The sequence below is a fragment of the Lissotriton helveticus genome, chromosome 10 (assembly GCF_964261635.1).
Source record: "Lissotriton helveticus chromosome 10, aLisHel1.1, whole genome shotgun sequence".
NCBI lineage: Eukaryota > Metazoa > Chordata > Amphibia > Caudata > Salamandridae > Lissotriton > Lissotriton helveticus.
Genome location: NC_136071.1, coordinates 525,646,509 through 525,668,647, shown reverse-complemented (window position 1 = coordinate 525,668,647; position 22,139 = coordinate 525,646,509).

The window sequence follows — 22,139 nt, the reverse complement described above, 5'->3', positions numbered from 1 at the left end:
GTGAGAGGACGACAACAGTATAACCTTAGGCCTAACCCTAGGCCTAGCCAGAGACTAGCAGACTTTGCGTGCTAATTGTTTTAACTTAATTTGTTTGAAAAACCAACTTGGGAAGAAATGTAGTGTTCTAGTGTTCATCCCAGGTTCTGGCTACTGCCGGAAACACGTGCACACATGTATCACTTTCTGGCCAGGCGTGGCCAGAAGGCTATAAATCAATGGGCCGGGGTCGCTCGGGACTTCCGGTCCAACTAGCCCAGCATTGTGTCCGTTTGCAGTTCTTCCATTGATCCCCTGTTGTGCCCCTCTTGATCCCCTACAAAGACCCACTGGGGATCCGCAAGGTTCCCCTTGCGCTGGCCGGGATACTATCCTGACTGCTTTGACTGCCGCGCAAAGTGGCGCTAAGCCACCTCAACCTCCAATAGAAGCTGCCCCTCTAAACACACTTGTTATGGTAGAAAGTTGGTGGAGAAGCAGAGGGGCGGGTACGCCTATACGCACACGCAATCAGCACCAACCCAACAATTGTCACTAGAGGTCGGGTACTAAGTATCACTATGGGAACGAGCCACGCCTGGGGCGTACAAGGGCAAGTTTTGTAGTTTAGACCCCTTCCCCCTTTTAAGTATTGTGTTGTCACTGTTCCCTTATTACCCACTTCTACAGTTTAGAGACATATGGCATTAAATATGCGCAGCGCACAGATCCATAGAGCAAGCTCCTATAACTGTAATTAAGCAACATAGAACGCCGCTATGCAATGTTATTAAAATGCTGTGAAAGCCGTAAGTGGGCAAAAATATACTGTAAGTTACACCTCACACAAGTGCCTGTAAAGGGTACGACAGCAAGCATTGTATAATTTATTAACATGTGCCACAATATAATCTGGAAACAATTCATGGCAAGCTCTAACTAGTAGCTTACATTCAATTATTTTAAAATACAGTTAACTTATTTGTCATTCGAAATTAATCCGTTACAGAAAAGTCTTACACGGGTGTATATATTGCAAAAAAGTACATCTTTAAATTTTTCATATATCAAGAAAAAGTTTTCAAAGGGTATAAAGAAAGGGTAGTACAATGATATATGTAAAACAGAACATAGTATCCGAGGATTTCCAAATGATTTGATTTTACAGACACCTCATTGTTACTACTGCAAACACCTATTTCAATCAATAACAGGAAAAATGTGACTCGTTAAAAAGAAAACATCTCCTCAGAACAAATGATCCCAAATGAAAGTAGGGATGGTTGTCGACTTTTCGGTCTATGTGGTGTACGCATCAGCTAGCGACCATCCTCAGGAAGTTAGAATCAAGTGTTGAATGACCCTTCGGAAAGTACATGAACTTTTCCACTTTGTGAATCCTTTCTTTAAAATCTGCCTATTTAATTTTCAAAGGACAGGATGCTCAATGGCATCCAGTGATCCATAGCAATTCATACAGGTTTGTTGACACTTTATCAGTCATGTGATCTTCAGCCTGGAGCACCCCTTTTTAAGAATCAAGCATTAGTCTCAATCCTGGTCGGGCCGGGCTTCAAAAGACATGCTGCTGTGTCTGCAGGCGTCTGCTATCCAAAATGTTGAATGTTCCTCCATTTCTTCCTAGTTTCCCCAATACCTTTATTCTGCCCCTATTCAGTGATTGCATGCAAGGTCTCACATACAAATCTTACCCATCAGTTCAAAGTTCTAACAACCAAGAGCTGGAACTGAGCTACTGATCCTGAGCTCAGTGATGAAATCACAAGGTCGACATTTGACTTTAGATCATTACAGTTTGAAATTACATATTCTTTTCTGGAGAATAAAGAGATCAGTAGCCCCTATGTGTCACAAGAAGAGACTGAGAGGAGATCAACTACTTATACACAATCCTCCCTAACTCTAACAATCCACACACACCACGTCCATATCTATTTTTGTGGGGACATGGATTAGGTTGTCACCTATGGTGTTGCAGATGTCATAGGAGGTTTCCATGGACACCGCTGACACTACTGATCATTGCATGCTTCATTCCTGGTGTCCATCCCACACCCAGGTAGGTAAATACCACCCGGGTGAACTCAACCTTGCACAGGGCCGGAGATATTCCCAACTGGATAGATACATGAATACAGATCAGTTCAAAATGCCTGGTGGTGTATTCAAAAAGATTTCTTTGTGGGTACCACTGACAAGATTTAAACAATTGGCCTTGGCTCGCGACTGATAATAATGTTTCAAGCATCCATATCATATTGGCTACATGTTTCAGCCTCAAAACGTAGGGCGTGGCCAATCAATAGGGCAGAGTAGAAGCTTCTCGCAGAGCTCACATGGTCAAATTTAAAATCCTGTCTTAATCTTGTTGCATCAAAGGCTCTAGATGCCGGGAAACTACCCGTCACACAGCTGGGACAGATACTGTTTCAGCTCCAGAGGGCAAAATGCAGGCCGGTGGTTACCGGTGCTGAATGGGACACGCTGCTGAGAGGCCTAGGACTCTGAATCGGCTGGGGATGGCTAAGTTGGTTGAGTGAAGCCATTGGATGTGGCTGCCCCATTGCACTGAGGGGCAGCAAGTGCTTTGGCCGAAGGGGAGGTTGCAGCTGGCTGCAGAATACAAAGGAGAGGCACCGGGGGCAGTGGCTCAAGAGATGAATGACCATTGCGGCTTGACATGAAGGATAGGTGGCCACAAGCTGGCAGTGGATCCCGGATCACGTGATGCGACTTGTGGGGCGAGAGCGCATGTTGGCTGGGTACACCTGGATACTCTGAGCCACAATGAGGTTGGAGGCAACCCCGGGGACACATATGGTGAGACAGGCAGCGGTGGACTGTGCTTTTCCCTGAACATGGACGGGGAAGGCCTTTGTGGCGTGGGCTGAGCCTAGGGCTCTCTGTCAGTGGAGAAGCGCTTGGCCCAATCGGGCCTAGATGGCAAAGGGCTGGGATCCGACCCCTACAGTAAAAGAATGCTTGGAGGGGAAGTCAGTGGCCAGAATTGTGAGCAGAGATGGCCTGGTGCCCCTGAGTAGAGACATGGTAGAGGTGCGACATGATTGCTTCTGGAAGTCCCCAACCGAGTCGAACACTGGGACAGGCCAGAGAGCTGGAAATCCTGGGCTGTGTGATCTGGCTCTAGCAGGAGTCAACTTGTAGTGTGGACTTTTGCTGCTGGGGCCTGGGGTGGAAATCCCCAGCCATGGTTTGGTGGACAGCAACCTGCTATAAAGGTGCATTGGGACGGCGGAGCGAGAAACCTGGCCCTGGGGTGGAAAGGTATTGGACTGCTGCGGGGATACTTTTGTACCACACTGCCGTAGCCAGCAGAACACTATGGGGAAAGAGAAAAATGCTAAACCAGTGCAGACTAATAGGATAGTGAACTACAGCCATTAGTAGAACCTAGGAGAGGCAGCTGATGGCTCTGGAGCTCAGTGAGGGGCAACGAATGCCACACCCTCACCATGGCAGGTCTATTGTCTGAAATCAATGGCTCCTGAGCGGAAGTGGTGATAAAAATCAACTCAGTGGCCATAGAGGTCAATCTCCTAAGGGCAAATCTTCATAAGGTGGCAGAGAGGGTCACCTTAACAGAGGAACAGGTAACTGGACTACAGCAAGAAGTGCATGTGTTGAAGGAGACAGTACCAACCCTGCGACAGGTGACAGAGTGCCAGGAGATACGGCCTGAGGACTCTGAGAGCAGATCACGCCAGAACAACAAGCGGTTTATTGGGCTCCTGGAGAAGGCGGAGGGGCTATCGGCGGAACTCTTCCTAGAACACTGGATTACTAACGCACTGTGACCTAATCCATTTTCCAAGTTCTTCACTGTTGAGTGAGCACATTGGGCCCTGGCTCCACCGCCGCGGCCTGGGGCACCCCCAGGACACTTATAGCATGCTTGTTCAATTTCCATGACGCTATCCTGCAACATGTTCAGGTGCAGGCACCGCCCTAGTTTGAAGGCAGGAACATTTCCATTTTCCCCGACTATAGTAAAAGAGTGCAGGACCTACGCAAGAACTATCTGTTTGTCATAAAAAGGCTTCAGGACCTGAAAATGAAATAGAGCTTGATGTATCCTGCCAAGCTGCAAGTACTACATGGGGGAAGGAATTGTTTTTTCCCATGTCCGAGGAGGTGAATGAATGGGTGGATACAATGGAACATGCTCCATGTTGAATTGTAGTGTAGTTCCTATAGTCCCAATAGGCTCTGTGCATTGGAATAATATAGACAGCAGTGTAGACGTAGGACTGAGGTCGACTAGGTCTCTACTGACTATATTAGACTTAATTAGTTTTGCCAGCTAGCTCAGAGGTCACTAGAAACGTTCTCGAGTAAACAAGGAGGAGTTTAACTTCCCTGGATAGACAAGAAGGGATTAGCTTCTGACAACCATAAGACATGACAACTTTGCTCCCTCAGAATAAAGAGTGTATCTCTAGAGTCGTGTGAAAACAATAGACAATTATATCTCTCAGTCAATCGTGCATACTTAGTTTCACCAGAGTGCAGAGAAATAGAAAGATGGGCGTTTTCAATAAAAGGTGTTATTTATTGAGCAGTCTTCTTTCTCATGCAAGAGAAATGAATTGCCACAATTGCAATACTTATCATAAAGTAAAGTGCGTACAGTAAAAGGAGTATTATGAAATAATACTCTAAAAGCATTGGTATGGTTTCTTAGCCATATGATACTTTAAAATGGATAAAATATATACATACATAAAAACATTGACTAACGTCCTCAACTGGTACTTCTAATCTACGCCTACCCCGGTGTACCTGACCTAAGCCTAATACGTGGGAAGGAGTAAGTAAGTTGCAGTTTAAGTTAAGTTGGTTTTGCCAAGGATCTGAATCAAGAATTCTCTTAAGGGTTTAGTCAGCTCGGTACCTTGGTAATAGAATGTAGGAGGTCTTGTATCTCTCTCTCAGGACTCGATATCCCAGCAACGCGCAAGGGTGGCTGGAAACACCGGAGCTGGATTTTCTCGGCTGGAGAAAAAGACAGCGTCTTCCTCAGTGCGTCAAAAGGGAGGGGCGGCTTCCTTCGGCTCCTCGCATCAGCTGGGCTTCCGGGCAAGTAGATAGCAGCTCTGCTCCAAACCACCGTGTGTTTGCTTAATGCAACGTTGGTATATTTATACCTGAAACGTGCCGGGTTTGACGTATCGTTGGACGTAAGACGTCACCAAGAACTAACAGTTCTTTCTGACTCTAGGAGTTCTTGTGCAAATCAAAACAAGAGCAGGGGGATTTCCCGGGATGCTGGAGGCTTGGTTTGTTTAAAGAACGTGTTGTACTTTCTAGGAGTCTAGAGGAGTAGCCATGCCGTATTTGGACTGCATGGGCTATTACTAAATATGGATATGATTCTTATGCCTTTATAAGGATATTATTTATTATAGCCATATAAGGGCATAAATCGGGAATATCGAATTAGGGTCCTAGATAGAAACACAACACCCACTCCACGAATTAATGTCCATCATTACTAAAAACTAAGGAATATTAAACATAATGATGCATGTGTGTTTTCCAACCCACCCCAAAATACATAAATTGCATTTGAAATGGTATATGGCAAATACACAAAAATGAGTATTGGTACTGTACGCTTTTCAAGCAGTGTTATCATTCAGTTAAATGCATATAGATATCAGCTGAATGAATTGTGAAAATTACACATGAAAAGGCTCTGAATACAGAAAAGAAGGTTGAGACCATTCCATCACATATTTATACAATGCTGTACATGTGCTAGAGGCTGAGGTAAAATATTGTCTCTAGAGTTCCTAAAATAGAAGCTCTGTTCTCTAAGAATAGTTCTACTTTAAGCAGAGTACTTTGTGCCAGAAAAAAGGGTAAATATTTTGGAAGTGAAAAAAAATAATTTCGCTCTCAAGGGAAAAAATAGTTCCAATTGTTTTCAGTAGCTGTGTTTATCAAAACTGAAGGCCGAATTCAGAGTTCAGGGAACGCTGTGTGCTCGTTGTTTTAAAAAGTTATTCATTTTGTTCAGGGGAGAACATCATATCAGACAGACTTGCAAAAAATTGGTCTACAACATCAGGTGAAAGTTCGACCAAGTTCGAAAATGCTGAAATTGTGCATATGTGAGAATGATTGCTAACATCGATGTCAGGATCAGCAATGCTCACAGAAGGTTATACCTGTTTGGTGCTGCTTTCCTCTCGTACTTCACCGCCACCTACTCGTAGTGGTGAAGTCTCAACGAATGCCGTCATCAGAATAGGTAGCCGCTAGGGACAACACGATGCATGAGACTTTACTGGACCTAGCAAAGTATCGATATCCATTGGTACTGCTGATGGAAGTGTAAGACAGACGTCCAACACACATTCTTCTCCGCATAGCAGACATTGAAGCACAGGTAAGATGCAATCTTGCCAGATAGGTCTGAATGAAAGAAACCAGGTTGCACTTAGATCTCTTAGCCGGGCCAATCCGAGGACTCTAGTTATCTGGTCTCGGTAGCGTATAGCTAGGATCGTTTCTTCCATTGTAGCTGGAGCTCTGTCTGTGGCTTGGCTTGCCATATCGAAGCAGAAGGATCAAAAATAAAATTCCTGCTACGAGTCCCAAAAGAAGAGGCAGACCGCCGAATACAGAATGGACAAAATTTGGAAAGATGCCCAGAACTGTTTCAAAGGGTGTTAACAGTCCCGAAAAAATTGTCTTAAATACATGTACGATGCCACTGGTATCAGACATGTTTAAAATGTGGCTTAACATTTCTACGAAATGTACGGGGCAATTTGTTGATAATAGGGAATGTATCTCTGCTGCTGTCCTTGCAACTTGCAGATCATACGTCTCTTTGGACGAGGTTAAAGGCACAGTTGTCTGTAAAAGAATGGATTTCATTCTGCTTAAAGTATCAATTCGAATAGAAGAGATATTCAAAGAAGACCATATTCCCGCCTCCATGTCTGGATTGCTGTTTGGATACAATCCTTGCATACAGCAAGTGACCATGGAACTAACGCTCACGAGATAGGCTTTTCCTGGCACCATGCCACAACAGCTGTGGTCACTTATTAGAACGTAGCTGCCGTTGGAAAGCTGTCTGAAAAATGGCTCTATCTGTGCTGCAGGAGTGCCGTGCAGGTGACATGAAAGGTTATTTGAAGACCCTTCGCAGGCTCCATGCAATTTAATACCTTGACACAGGAGTGTACCACTTAGTGATTTTTTACAATTGTTACCACTAAGAAATACCTCCTCCTTCCCTTCACTATAACATTTGTGTGTATAAGGCAATTTCCATGTTAACTTGATATATCCTTTACCCAACCTTTCATACAGGCCTGCTGGTATATATTTTTGGCAATACTTAAACTGGAAAGTTGTTATTGGGATTGTAATCGTCCCATGTATTATCCATTCAATGACAGGTCTCTCTGACATTGTCAATGGTAATCTCTCACGTGTTTCAATGCTCAGAATTGTATAGTCTGCTCCTTTTTGTGCCAAACTGATTTGTTTATCAGTAAGGTTAAAGATAGAGAATAATGGCGTTACGTTGATTAAACGCCATGGCACGTAGCCTGAACGCAGATTTTGCAACGTCCAGCCAAGCTGTACAATAGAACATAATTGGGACTGACCATGTTGTAACATTAGTAAGTCCTGCTCTATTATATCTATAGCAGATGATACAATGCTGTCCAGTGAATATATTCTGGAGGACAGAGTCGTTAACCCATTGTCCACTACAGAAAGTGATTTTTCCAAATTTATACGATCACTTTCTCGTATTTTTTCAGCTGTTTCAATTTGTGTTACTTTCCAAGCCTCGTTGTAAGCAGCATATATACCGGCGTATATGAAACGTTTTTGGCGCTGTTTGCGTGGTCCCAGTATCAAATCACGCAAGTCAGCACCGTCTTTAAGTAAAGTCAAGTGTTGCTTAATTTCAGCCAGTGTGGATTTCTGTAGCCATTCGAGGCAGAGTTTCCCTACACTGTATGTTGTAACTATCCCTGGATGTTGTCTCTGTGAGTATCTAGGGTCTGGCCTGGTCTGTTTAAACCCCTGTATTTTGTTCAGGAATCTATATTGACAGTTATTTGTGTCTGTGGGCCAGATCAAGCATTTTGTCCAATCAGGATGTGTTCTGTTTTGGTGTAAAATATGGGATACGTCTATCTCCACATCTGTAGTGCTATTACTATCAGGTATGGGCTTCGGAATAGACGGTTTGTTTAAGTCTTTTATCTTGGCCAGGCCAAGACAGGTTGTTTGCTGAATGGTGTCATTCAGGAATATTATTTGTTCTGGGATCATGCAGGCTCTAAATAGTGCTTCTAAACCTTGGACCTGCCAGTCTTTTGTACCCCAGATGGTTTTTGTTTTAATGTTGTTTTTCCAGAATTCAAAACCAAATGTAGTCATTTTTTCATAAAATGTTTCAGAATAAATCAATTTAGTATTTGTCAACATTGTTTTCATTCCTGTCTTATTTGACATTCTAAAATAAAACGTTTCTGCATTACTTGTGTTAAAACCTGAGAAGTATGGGAATTTCTCATAAAATGTTTTCGAGCTGCCTTTAGGCGGTGTTGCACAATGTTCCCATTGATTATAATTTAAAACATTTCTAGGTTGAGCAGATTTATGCAAATAGTGATGACCAAAATGATTATAACAATATAACTCCTCATAATTTGATGAACCCTGTAAATAATCATGTTCTGCGAATTTAGCTTACATTACTGAATCTGACATCATATTATTAATATTTTTAAAGTCCCAAACATCAGAGAAAGTACTTGGTGTCACAAAGTCACTTAATGAAACCTTAAATTGGTGTGGATATTTCAAGAGCTCGATCGGGCCATAGATTTCATAATCAGTTTTGTCCCATGCTACCCCACCGGGTATTGGATTGGCTGTGATGTTCACTGGTGACAGTTCTCTTTTTGTGATGTGAGCGGATGTATGAGGTTTTAGGACCAAGTTGATGTTCTGCCTTGCTGTGTCCATTGTACTATATGTTCCATCAATGAATTTTCCTAAACATAGAACCATGAAGAGCCAAAGCAGGAGGAAAAGTACACCTAACACAATCCAAAATTCAATCCATGGAGAAATCAGGTAGGTTTATTTGAGTTGATAAAAGAGTTCAGTTACTATGTCTTTGAAAGTTCTTGTTGCTGGCGTTTCTTCATGCTCGCTTGGATCTTCAGAAAAGTCATCAAAATTGATGAAGTAGCCAGATGCAGTTCTTTCAATTGTTGGAAGTGCTTCCAGATTTTTATTTGCTTTTGGATTTTTCTCTGTTTCACTAGCATAGTCTGAGGCTACATCGTTGTAGACTGGTGTTTCTTGACGAACTGTTGCAATTTGGGTTTCAAGAGGCACAAGTTCCATGGCTTTGTGGCATAGTCCTTTTTTATTCACTGCAGGTTTATCAAATGTAATTAGTCTTTCAGTTTGAACCTCTTGAATTGTAGCAAGATTTGGTCTTCTGCTATTTCTTGGGAGTCCACTGGGCCTACTACTTATTATTGGCCACATGATTGTGGTTTTACCAGGTCGATGGATACAACTCGGTTCTCTTTTTTACCAGCAAGGGGCGGTAGTACAACTGATCTTGTTCCGCTGACAGCTAAGACAGGTACTGCTTTTCTGTAGGAAGGCCCAAATTCCTTCTTCACCGCGATCTTTTCTCTGACCAGATCCCTAATCTTTGGAATCCAGACAGGTCTTGCTGGGACAGGTGGTTTCTCTTCAGTGGCCATTGGCTTTAGCTTTAGATTACTCAGACTTCTTCTTGTTTCATTTAAGTCCTGTAAAACAGCCAAACGGTCTTTGATATCAAAGGCTTTTTCTTCTACCACTGAGTCCTGGATATGCATTCTAGTACCGAACAATAGTTCGTAGGGAGTGAAACCTTTTAGAGAATTTCTTGGCAGATTGTCAAGACTACGTTGGACACTTGTTAAATGTTTGCCCCACCCATCACCCGAACCTAATACCCTCGCCGTTATAGATTGCTTTATGTCACGTTTTTTTCTTTCCACTACCGCATTTCCCTCAGGATGGAATAGAGAAGAGTACCGCAATGCAATGCCCATTCTGGCCATGGCCTCCTTGTAAGCCCTAGAGCTAAACGCAGGACCCTGGTCAGAATGTAGCATGCCAATTGCGTATATGCCGATAAAGACTCACAAATCTTTTATAACAGTTCTGGCGTCAGCCGAGCGCTGGTGTCTGCATTTTAAGTGTATCTAGTCTTAATATTTATGGGATCGCGTTTCTCCTGCTGGATTTTTGCGTATAGATAGCCCTATGCTTTCTAATAGAGGTATCCTGGCACTAGTCTGGTCTGGTTTGCGACTGCGATCTCGGTTGCAGTTTGGACAATCCTTGCAAATTTGTAATGTTGCAAGTTCATCCCCGGCCACCAGTATTCTGATTGTAATTCTTTTAGAGATTTAACTATCTCTTGGTGCCTTAGACCCAATCCAATATGTGCGTCTGCTATTGAAAAGACTCTCCTGTTCGTGTTTGGAATTACTCTGTCCCCCACTCCAGGGATTTGAGCGAAAGGAACGGAGTTTGCATCAATTATGTATGTATAACTGAGTGGATAGCCGAGAGGTAATGCTGCATAGTCGCCTTTTAATGATGCTTTTACCGCTAGCATAGTTTCTCCGTCTATGTAATTTTTAGAACGCTTTTTTGTGGCTACGGAAGCCGGTTGGACCGCTTCCGCTGTGGCTCTATGAGCCAATGAATTCCCTGCCCACGTGAACGCCATCACGTTGATGACTCAGTGTATGTATCCCGTGAGACTTTCGTAGTTCTTTCTGCAAAAGAACTACCTGTTCCCAGAGCTTTTTATGCTTTATTGTGGCACCTGTGTCATCTTTGTAACCGTTTTGAATCCAGGTCTGCATGTCATTATTGTAAGATTTTACGCAGAAATGCGAATCGCACACTATTAGTGTGGGGAATTCGCGATCGGCATTTTCAAGCGCCATCTTTAAAGATCTTATTTCAGCTCGCTGAGTTGAACAGTTTCTGAGTGATTCAGTCTTTGTGACTATTGATCTGAATTTACCAGAGCGCCAGCGACCTTTAACAATCGCGCACGCTGCGTTGTAGGATTTTTCTTCTATATCGTAGTGTTGTGCAAATCTGTCCATGTAGATTACACATGTGTATTGTTCGAGAGGCAGAATTTCGATTGGCAGAGGATATTCTTCTTCATATTCTAGATTTTCTAGTTTTTTCATTTTCGGGTAAAAATAGTATTTCACGTCTTCTGCAGCAAGAGAATTTTCCAATTGTATCCACTTTGGATCTAATGCCACAGCATTCAAATTGCGTGGGCTTGTTAATGCCTCAAGGGCTGATTCTGCTGTTAAAACAGTTATTCTTCTGCCTTGGGCTTGGGCTCTTTCTTTTGCTACAGCAGTTTGAACAGCTTTTAGAAATTTTTCATTAAAACTGAATTTCATTTCAGCTTGTGTGTACAAATGTGATTTGTAAGCTATTGGTACCGTTTCTCCCTCATTAGAGGTTAGGTACGTGAATCCGCATCTTCCTGGGATGACCCGGATTACAAGGTGCGTACGTTTTCGCGAGTTTGTAATTTTGTTTTAGTTAACATGTCTGTTTGCAATGATCTTAAAATTTCTGTGTGTTTCTGAGTCCAATTTATTGGTTTGAAATCAGGTTTTATTAATTCATATAGAGGTTTAACTCTCTCTGCATAATTTAGAATGTATGTTCTTCCGAAATTCAGGAAACCTAATATTGATTGTAAGTTCTTCAGCATTTTAGGTGCTTGGAGTACAGCACACTTCTCTAAGAAGTTGTCTGCTAGGCTTTTGCCTTCACTTGATAATTCATATCCTAAAAACAGGACAGTTAGATGGGCAATTCGTGACTTTTTAAAGTTGAATTTGTAAACCTCAGCTGCGAACCCAAGTATTATGGTGTTCACTCTTTTCAAGTGAGTCTCCAGGTCATCATCTGTGAGATAGATGTCATCGACCTAAGATAATGCCTCATCATCATATATTTGTAGTAACTCTGTTACTCTTGCTGAGAATAATCCTGGGCTATTCTTGAATCCCTGTGGGAGTCGATAGAAGTGTTTTTGCGACCCCATTATTGAGAAAGTGGTCAAATACCTGCTTTCAGGTGCAATGTTTTGACAAAAGAAGCCATTTGATATGTCTAATGTCATTTTATATTTTTTGCGCACAATGTTATTCATTAGTGCTGCACTGTGTGAGTTTTGTACTGCAAATGTTTTGCAACATGAGTTAAGGTGTCTGTAGTCCAAAACTAGACGATATGAATTGTCTGGCTTGGAGACAGGAAACAAAGGATTGTTCATTTGTGAGGTGCATGTTTCAACCACCCCCTGGTATTCAAGTTGATCTAAGATCTCCCTGACTTGCTTTTTAGCTTCTTGCTTAACTGGGTACTGCCTTTGTGCAGTGGGTTGATTTTTTAACTGGATTTTGTGATGAGGAGAATCCTCATCCCATCCTACATGATTTTTATATAATGCAGCAGCTTGGGCCACTGCCCATTTTCTAGCAAGTGTATATTTTTTATGAATTGGAATATGATTTGAGAAGGCAGGCATAATCATTTCTTCACCATGAGGGCACTCCCTGACCAACTCTGGTGTCCAGTCTTTCTCAGCTAACAGGATGTCATAGCCTTTTGAAAGGTTATCCCAAAAGAGACCCCTTACTTTCCTAGTCTTGTCCCCCTCTATACGTAATGTTATTTCGTATAATTTATGGGGTTTGCTAACTCTGGTGTCTGCAGTTTCCATTTGAATGTATTCATTCATGTCCACTGTCTCCAGAAGATTCATCAGGATCTTGCGAGCTATGGTCACTTCTGCTGCGCTGCCTAGCATTGTCTGGGCCCACTCTCCGTTTTTCAGTTGTGTCCTCAATATCCTCTGTATGTTTTATTATTTTAATACTAACTACCTTCTTTCTTGGAAATTGTAATTTTTTACTTTGATGAGCAGGTTCCTTATCTTTGGACTTGACGTGCTCTTCCTTGTGTTCTGACCGTCCTCTTCATTCCGATTTCTGTGAGGAAGTCTGAAAAGATTGAGAGGGACGTGTATCAATATCTTGATATCTGTCAGGTTTTCTCAATTTCTCCCTATCTCTAAGGTTGTATCTTTTCTCAGAGTGCTCCCTCTGGGGAGACTTGCCACCTCGTTCTGGAGATCTATCTCTCCGTTGAGGAGACCTTCCTCTGGACTGGAATCGTTTTTCTTTGGGAGTGGATTGTTTATTTCCATCCCAACTCTTTTTTCGAGTGTTTAGATTAGTTTTAATGTATGTTTTTCACGATTTTCAAGTAGTTGGGGTTTTACTGGTTTCCCACCCAAACTATCTCTACCTAGTTCTTCATAGGATTTTTCTATGATTCTGGCAAGTTCAAAAGGTTGTTCTGCTATATCTGTTTCTTTCAATTCCTGGCGGATCGCCACAGATGCTGCTTCTCCTTTTATGTTGGCTAACAATATAGCCGAGACCTGCTTGAAGTCGTTCAGTAATTTCATACCCAGAGTTAAAGCAGGTTCTGGACCGTATTCATTTTGAATTTGTCTTAATACGTCTGGTATAACCGCCATGGACGGAACACCATGTGTTTTTGTGTATATCGAAGCAAAGACTGTGCCCCAAGTGTCACAGTCCTCCACATGTGGTGCGATCCCCATTGGAAGACAGATAGTCAGAATTCTGTGTTTCTCAGTAGGCGTAGTATCAGGAAATACTGCCTCTCTTTGAGTGATTTTTTGTGCTAACCAGAATGGAATTTGTTCCCGTTTTGCGGGTATTTTGCCAATGGCTGATTGTATATTTTGTGGTGTGATTTTATTTGTGTTCCCCTGGTGAGGGGTGGTCTGTAGAATTTTTATTGCTGGTTGGACTGTTGAAGTCCGCATTACATATTGGACTAATTGTCTATGTATTTTAATTAGCAAATTTAGCTGAGCTAAAAGTTCCTGGTCTGACATTGTTTCAATGTCTGGATGTGGTGTGTAGCTGGCTAGAACCGGCAATGTGGCTCCTGGTCTACCTAGTGGACCTAGCCTGCTGATGTGATTTTGATGTTTTAGGGCGCCATTAAACCAGAGCAGGTGCTCGTGGTAAGTTAGTGGGATTTCAACGTCCTCAAAAGGAGCGTATTCATCCGGAGGTTCCCCTATTTTGTAATAGTGGAATTCGTGTGTCACAGCGTGTGCTGCTGGAAAATGTATCCATGAATAGAATACCTCTGTCTGCCAATATTCATGGGCCTCTACCACGAATATGACTGTACCACCTCGTGATGATACTCCATTTTCTATAAGTTTTTTAGTTATAGTTCTTCTTACATTTACCGGAATGATTATAGCATTCGGGTCTTCATCTCGGAGACTTGTGTCATCCGCTAGGAGTTGAGCTGCTAATCTAGCTCTCTCTGTTTCTTCTTCACTTTCCGTCATTTTTACTAACAGAACGTTTTTTGTTGCAGATCAGGTTTCAAGGGAAACAAAGATTAGGTGCACAATATTTTGGAACACTGTATCCTTCAACGTTGACTAAACCAAAAACTAATACATAGGAATCTCTTCCTACTAAGTTCAGCGGATATTAACCGTTTACCCACTCCAGACGTCTTTTGGAGTTTTTATGGGAAAAAGGGGTCTGTGTGAAAAAGCACAACTGAGTTACTCTAATGTCTTGCGTTAGATTATCGCCTTACCAAACGTTGGGCGCCATGTAGTGTAGTTCCTATATTCCCAATAGGCTTTGCGCATTGGAATAATATAGACAGCAGTGTAGACGTAGGACTGAGGTCGACTAGGTCTCTACTGACTATATTAGACTTAATTAGTTTTGCCAGCTAGCTCAGAGGTCACTAGAAACTTTCTCAAGTAAACAAGGAGGATTTTAACTTCCCTGGATAGACAAGAAGGGATTAGCTTCTGACAACCATATAACATGACAACTTTGCACCCTCAGAATAAAGAGTGTATCTATAGAGTCGTGTGAAAACAATAGACAATTATTTCACTCAGTCAATCGTGCATACTTAGTTTCACCAGAGTGCAGAGAAATAGAAAGACGGGTGTTTTCAATAAAAGGTGTTATTTATTGGGCAGTCTTCTTTCTCATGCAAGAGAAATGAATTGCCACAATTGCAATACTTATCATAAAGTAAAGTGTGTACAGTAAAAGGAGTATTATGAAATAATACTGTAAAAGCATTGGTATGGTTTCTTAGCCATATGATACTTTAAAATGGATAAAATATATACATACATAAAAACATTGACTAACGTCCTCAACTGGTGCTTCTAATCTACGCCTATCCCAGTGTACCTGACCTAAGACTAATACGTGGGAAGGAGTAAGTAAGTTGCAGTTTAGGTTAAGTTGGTTTTGCCAAGGATCTGAATCAAGAATTCTCTTAAGGGTTTAGTCAGCTCCGTACCTTGGTAATAGAATGTAGGAGGTCTTGTATCTCTCTCTCAGGACTCGATATCCCAGCAACCCGCAAGGGTGGCTGGAAACACCGGAGCTGTATTTTCTCGGCTGGAGAAAAAGACAGCGTCTTCCTCAGTGCGTCAAAAGGGAGGGGCGACTTCCTTTGGCTCCTCGCATCAGCTGGGCTTCCGGGCAAGTAGATAGCCGCTCTGCTCCAAACCACCGTGTGTTTGCTTAAGGCAACGTTGGTATATTTAATCCTGAAAGGTGCCGGGTTTGACGTAAGGTTGGACACAAGACGTCACCAAGAACTAACAGTTCTTTCTGACTCTAGGAGTTCTTGTGCAAATCAAAACAAGAGCAGGGGGATTTCCCGGGCTGCTGGAGGCTTGGTTTGTTTAAGGAACCCGTTGTACTTTCAAGGAGTCTAGAGGAATAGCCATGCCGTATTTGGACTGCATGGGCTATTACTAAATATGGATATGATTCTTATGCCTTTATAAGGATATTATTTATTATAGCCATATAAGGATATAAATCGGGAATATCGAATTAAGGTCCTAGATAGAAACACAACAGAATGTGGTAAGAGTAATTACACACTTACGCAGATGGAACTTTCAATCAACCAGCCTTTACAGACCTTGGCAGTCTGGACGGATTGTGGTCTGTCTTGATGGAACCTTCATGGACATGGATGTGGTGACAGATACAAGGTAATCCTTCTTGCAGCAGAAGAGTGATTCTGGATCCTGCAGCGAAAGTACTGATGCAGGCCTGCCTTGACCCTGCATAGGACGTAGGTTAAAAGTTAATTGGCATATTGAGGTGGTCCTGGAGGTTCGGTTGCATCTGTCGTCCACCTGAACTGTATGTGATTTGTATTCTGTAATACTGGATTATATGGCATAATATACTAGCTTAAAGAACGGTATGATAAACTTGTAAGTTGTATACTGTGATACAAACATGTTCTAATGTTAGAACTGGGGTCTCTAGTTGGCAGTGACTTGCACCCTGTCAAGTAGGGACCCCTCCTTCTACTCAGGGCAATGGGATTACACAGCTAAAATAGCCTCTCCTTCACCCCCTTGGTAGCTTGGCACGAGAGTCAGACTTATCTCAGAGGAAATGTGTAAAGCATTTGTACATAAACATACAGTAACACAGTGAAAACATTACAAATGGACACCACACCAGTTTAGAAAAATAACTATTCTTTATCTGATTAAAACAAGACCAAAAAAACAAAAATCCAACAAACAAAAGTAAAGATACCACTTTTAAAAGGTTAAAAATAGTTCAGTTCATTGAAAACTATGGATGCGTCACTTTTTAGGCAAAAATACCCGGGATGCGTCAAAATCAAAAGACCAAAATAGGCACAGGGTAGATGAGGCATCAAAAACACAGTGATGCGTTGATTTCTTACTCTCAGGGGAGGTGATGTGTTGATTCCCTTCTGTGAGGGGAGATGATGCGTCGGATTTCGTGCACGCGGCCTCTGTTCCTTACTGTCGGGCAACGTTGATGCACACTTCTCTCACTTGTGCAATGCATGGAAAATCGGGGCAAGCTGTGGTCAATGCTGCGGTGGCAAAACAGGTGCTACGTCCATTCTCTCAGTCACAAGCAGATGATGCGTTGAATCTTCAGCTGCACAGCAGGGCCTGCGTCGGAGTGGGAGTGAGTGCCTCGGACGTCAGAGACACGGTACCCGGGACTCGGGCTATGGTGATCTTGGAGAAACACAACAGACACTGCATCGATTCTTCTGCTGCACGTGGAAATGCATCATTTTTTCAACCGCATAGCCAGCTTGCTGCAGGAAAAACAGGAGCTGAAGACCGGTACGTGGGTGTTCTTATTTTCTTGCATCAGAAGCCACCTCCAATGGCCCAGAATTGGAATTTGCACCACTTAGCAGGTAGGAACTCCCAGCAGAGGAGTTCAGGGGCTTCAGATGAAGTCTTTGATGGCCCTAAGACTTCTTAACAGGAGGCAAGCATGCACAAGCCCTTGGAGAACCCTGGCAAGTAGGATGATGAAAGCAAAATCCAGTCCTTTCACTCTCCAAGACAGAAGCTGCAAGCAGCAGGCCAGCACAATACAGCAACATGCAGGGTGGCAGTTCCACTCCTACAGCTTCTTTAACTTTTCTTCTTGGCAGTATCTCCTCTTAGTACAGAAGTGTTCTGAAGTCATGGTGTCACAGATCCAGTACTTATACCAGTTTCTGTCTTTGAAGTAGGCAAACTTCAAAGGAAAGTCTTTGTTGTGCACAAGGCTCAGCCTTTCCGTGTCCTGGCTCCAGACACACTTTAAGGGGGTGGAGACAGCTTTTTGTGAGGATAGGCACAGCTCTATTCAGGTGTCAATGACAACTCCTCCCACCATTCAAGCTCAGGAAGACCCATCAGCCTGCTGATGGGCCATCAGGAGTGCAGGGCACACCGTAGCTCCCCTTGTGCAATTGTTTAGAATGAATGCACAAACTGCCCAAACGTCATTCTAACCCAGACATTGATCCACAGGGAAGCAGAGGCACAGAATGGTAATGCAAGAACATGGCCCCTTTCTAAAAGTTGCATTTTCAAACAAGTAATTTAAAAACCAACTTCACTAAAAGATGTATTTTTAAATTGTCTGTTCAGGGACCCCAAACTTAAAATTTCTATCTATTCTCAAATGGAAGTAATCCATGTAAGAGGTTACAAGGTAGCTCCAAGAATAACCTATGGGAAAGACAGTCCTGACAATAGTGAAAAACGAGATTGGCAGTATTTCACTATCAGGACATGTAAAACACACCAGTACACGTCCTACCTTTCACATACACTGCACCCTGCCCATGGGGCTCCCATGAGCCTACCTTATGGGTGCCTTACATTTAGAAAAATGGCAGTTTGGGCCTAGAAAGTGGTTACACTGTCAGGTGGATATGATAGTTAAAAAAACTGCTCTCACAGACACTGCAGTGGCAGGCCTGAGACAGGTTTGCAGTGAGGGCTACTCATGGGTGGCAACATCAGTACTGCATGCCCACCAGTAGCATTTAAATTACGGGCCCTGGGCCCCCCTGGTGCACTTTACTAGGGACTTACTAGTAAATCAAATATGCCAATCATGGATAACCAATCACACTCATAATTTACTCAGAGAACATATTCACTGATTAGCAGAGGTAAAGTGCCCAGAGTCCTAAAGTCAACAAAAACAGGTCGGAGAAAACAGGAGGAAGACAGCACAAAGTTTGGCCATAACCTTTCGAAAAGGGCAGGTCCAACACCTAGGTATAATATGTTGGCCAGGGCAGAAACGAAGTCTGCGGTCTTAGGGGGGAAGTTTGAGTGTCCTTGGCCTTGCGGCTCCCTCTGAACGGCAGATCTTATGCACAGCAAGCGTTAAAGTTGTGAGTGGGTTCTACTTTTCTTGCACGGGGATGGGGCAGTGGATGCTGTTTCCTAGCCTGCTACTTGCAGTGTTGGGTGTTTGAATATACTGCCCAAGGTGGTGGTTGGTTGTCGGTAAAGGGTGTTGTTGCCTGTTACTGTTTTGGGGGACGTTGCACTGTTCACATGTGAATATGCATCAATAGAAACTGCCCAGGTCGCTCTCACAACTGGTTGTCTGGTGGGAGGGTGTGGGGGACAGGTTGAGGATAGTATGAACATGTGAGATGATGGCAGGTAATGTGGTGAAACTGTTGACCTGAAATGGCGGAGGGATGGGCCAGCTGGAAAAAAGGTGTAGGGGTATGCTTACTTGAGGAGATATGGAGTCTCTATTTCCTTCCTACAGGAAAGGCATGTACGGAGAGACTGTGTGGCTAATTTACAGAGGTGGTGTCAGGGACAACATTATGCCTCTTCTTACTCTGGGTGTGCAAGGGGAGCTATGAAATGGGTGGTCCCAGGGGTCCCATTCTGCCACAAGTGCCATAACTTAGATGCAGAGGGTAGATATGTGGTCCTGTTGGATGGCAAAGATATTTGCTTGGTGATTGTCTATGCCCCTAACATTGTTGCCCCAACTTTTATGTCCAAGTGACTGCTGCGACGACTGAGTAGCTTGATGCGGGCATTATACTGGTGGGCGCCTTTAATTGGGTACTGAAGGGTGAGCTAGATCGCAAACCCCCCAGACGTAACACTAAGCCGGCCATGACCGGGGCATTGCAGGACATGTTGAAGGGGCTGGGATTGGTTGACATCTGTAGGGAAAGAAACCCGGGAGAGAAGGTATTCTCATGCTATGTCCTGCTGCCGGGACCTTCAGCTGACTGGATTACTGTTTTATTTCTATAGCCCTAGCTCAGACTATGCGGGAGGTATCTTGGCCCATTATTTGTCTGATCATTATCCACTGTTGGTGGGCTACACAGCGGGTGCCGGTGACCAGCTATTCTGCTTTGGAGGCTCAGGGAGACAGCACTCTCAGACCAAGTGTTCGCAGAAGCGATTGCTGAAATGCTGACCTACTATTTTGAGGAAAACTGGTTAGTGAAGGGAGCAGAGCCATGGATTGGGATGCCATTAAGGTGGTGCTTCATGGCGAGTGCCTCAAATCACTTATGGGGTCAGGAACTGTTGGAAGTGGGGGTCCTTATCCCTTACCGCCGCCACCAAATGCTGGAGGCGGGAGTCCCCCCTCGTTTCATTGTTAGGCTAAGTAAGGACACCGTCTGAGATATCCCTGCTCACCCCCGTAGTAGCTTGGCCTGAGCAGCCAGGCTTATTGAGTGTACAATATGTGCAACCACACTCACAGCAACCCAATTATGTCACCACAAATAGACTCCACACACGTTTTTATAAAACAAGTATAAGCTTTACATAAGCAGATATACGATATGACCACACGATACTAAATCAACATATAAGAATGGGTAGTATTCCTTCGGGTGGGTTGGTAGGTTCTAATCCCAACCACCGCTTCTAACCAACAGTTAAGCTCACTTCTAACCGTTTCCAAAAGGTTAGCAAGTCGTATTGCTAGAATCACACACGTTGCAAAAGAAAGAAATACTGCAATGCGTAACAATATTCTCTTGCACTGTGCAGCAGAGAAACAATGCCAAACGTAGCGCCACAGTCATGAACTTTGCAATAGAAAGAATAATGCAATGCGTATCACTACCAGCATGCCCTGTACCAGGAAGAAACAAAGCAGTGTCACCCTACAATCACTGTGCAATGAAGAAATAATGCACTGCGCCACGTTCTAATCAGGAACTGTGCAATGAAGAAATAATGCAATGCGCCACATTACAATCATGTACTTTGCAAGGGAAAAATAACGCAGTGCCTAGTGCCCCAAGCATGTAGTTCGTCTGGCACAAATGAGGTCAGGCATCATACGATAGTTCGTTAGCAGCAATAATGCAAAGTGTAATACAACAGTTTAGGTGCTCCGTTAACAGTGCCCCCAATATGGATCAACAATGACACAAAAGTACTGCTTCTCACTCTGGCCCCAGTACTGCCCCTCCTTGGGCCAGCACGGGCCAAGATCCGAGCCAAAGCAACAGGCTCGCACAGCTGACAGAAGCAAGAGCACGAGATAGTATCCCTCTTGGCCCTCACCCCACCCCCGGTGGTGATCTACTTTACCGTAGGGGGCGCAACTCCACACTCCTCTCCTACTTCAGCGACTTGGGCCTTGATCCAGAACTCCATCACGGGGTACGGCGAGCTCGGGCTGGCGGCTCAGCTCCTCCGGGGCTGCTGGTTCGGGCCACTGCTGTTTCACTCCGAGGGCCCAATGACCTGGTCCTCCTTCCGGCGGTCTGAGTGAACACCGAGACCCGCCCTGAGCACTGTGGCGACTCACTTCGATTTCGGTGCACACACTACACAGGCACACCTCACCAGCACCTCAGGTTGCACCTTAACATACACTCTGCGTGTCCGAGACACCTCTTCTCTGGTGCTCACGATGACCCGGCGCCCTTCACCAACGCCTCAGCTTGCACCTCGACACGCACCCTGCGCGTCTGAGTCCTCTTCTCCTGGTGCACACGATGTCCAGGTGCTCTTCACCAATGCCCTGGCTGCACCATGACACGCACTCTGCGCGTCCAAATCTCACCTCTTCTCCCGGTGCACACGATGACCACGCGCTCCTCACCACGACACGCACTCTGCGCACCTGAGACTCACTTCTTCTTTCGGTGCACACAACGACCAGGCGCTCCTCACCAACGCCCTGGCCTGCACCACGACACGCACCCTGCGCATCTGAGACTCAGCTCCCCGTGCACACAACGACCAGCCGCTCCTCACCAACGCCTTGGCCTGCACCATGACACGCACCCTATGCATCCGAGACTCAGCTTACCCCTGCGTGCCCATGATCACAACACACAACTTATGAGGGTCTCAAGCTGCAACAGCACGCGCACATCCCATTGCTTGGGACACCTCTGGAAACTTTTATGTTCCTGTGTTTCAAAACAGCGAGCCAGCTCACCTCGGGGTTACAAGACACAGCACAAAGCACAGTCTTCTTCAAGCAGGGGGACCCAGTGCCTTCAAGCACAGTCCCAACAGCCTCTCCCTTGGTTAGAACTGCAAACTGCAGACCAGTCCCAGATCACAAAGCAAGGATTGGTCTTCCCACAACAGT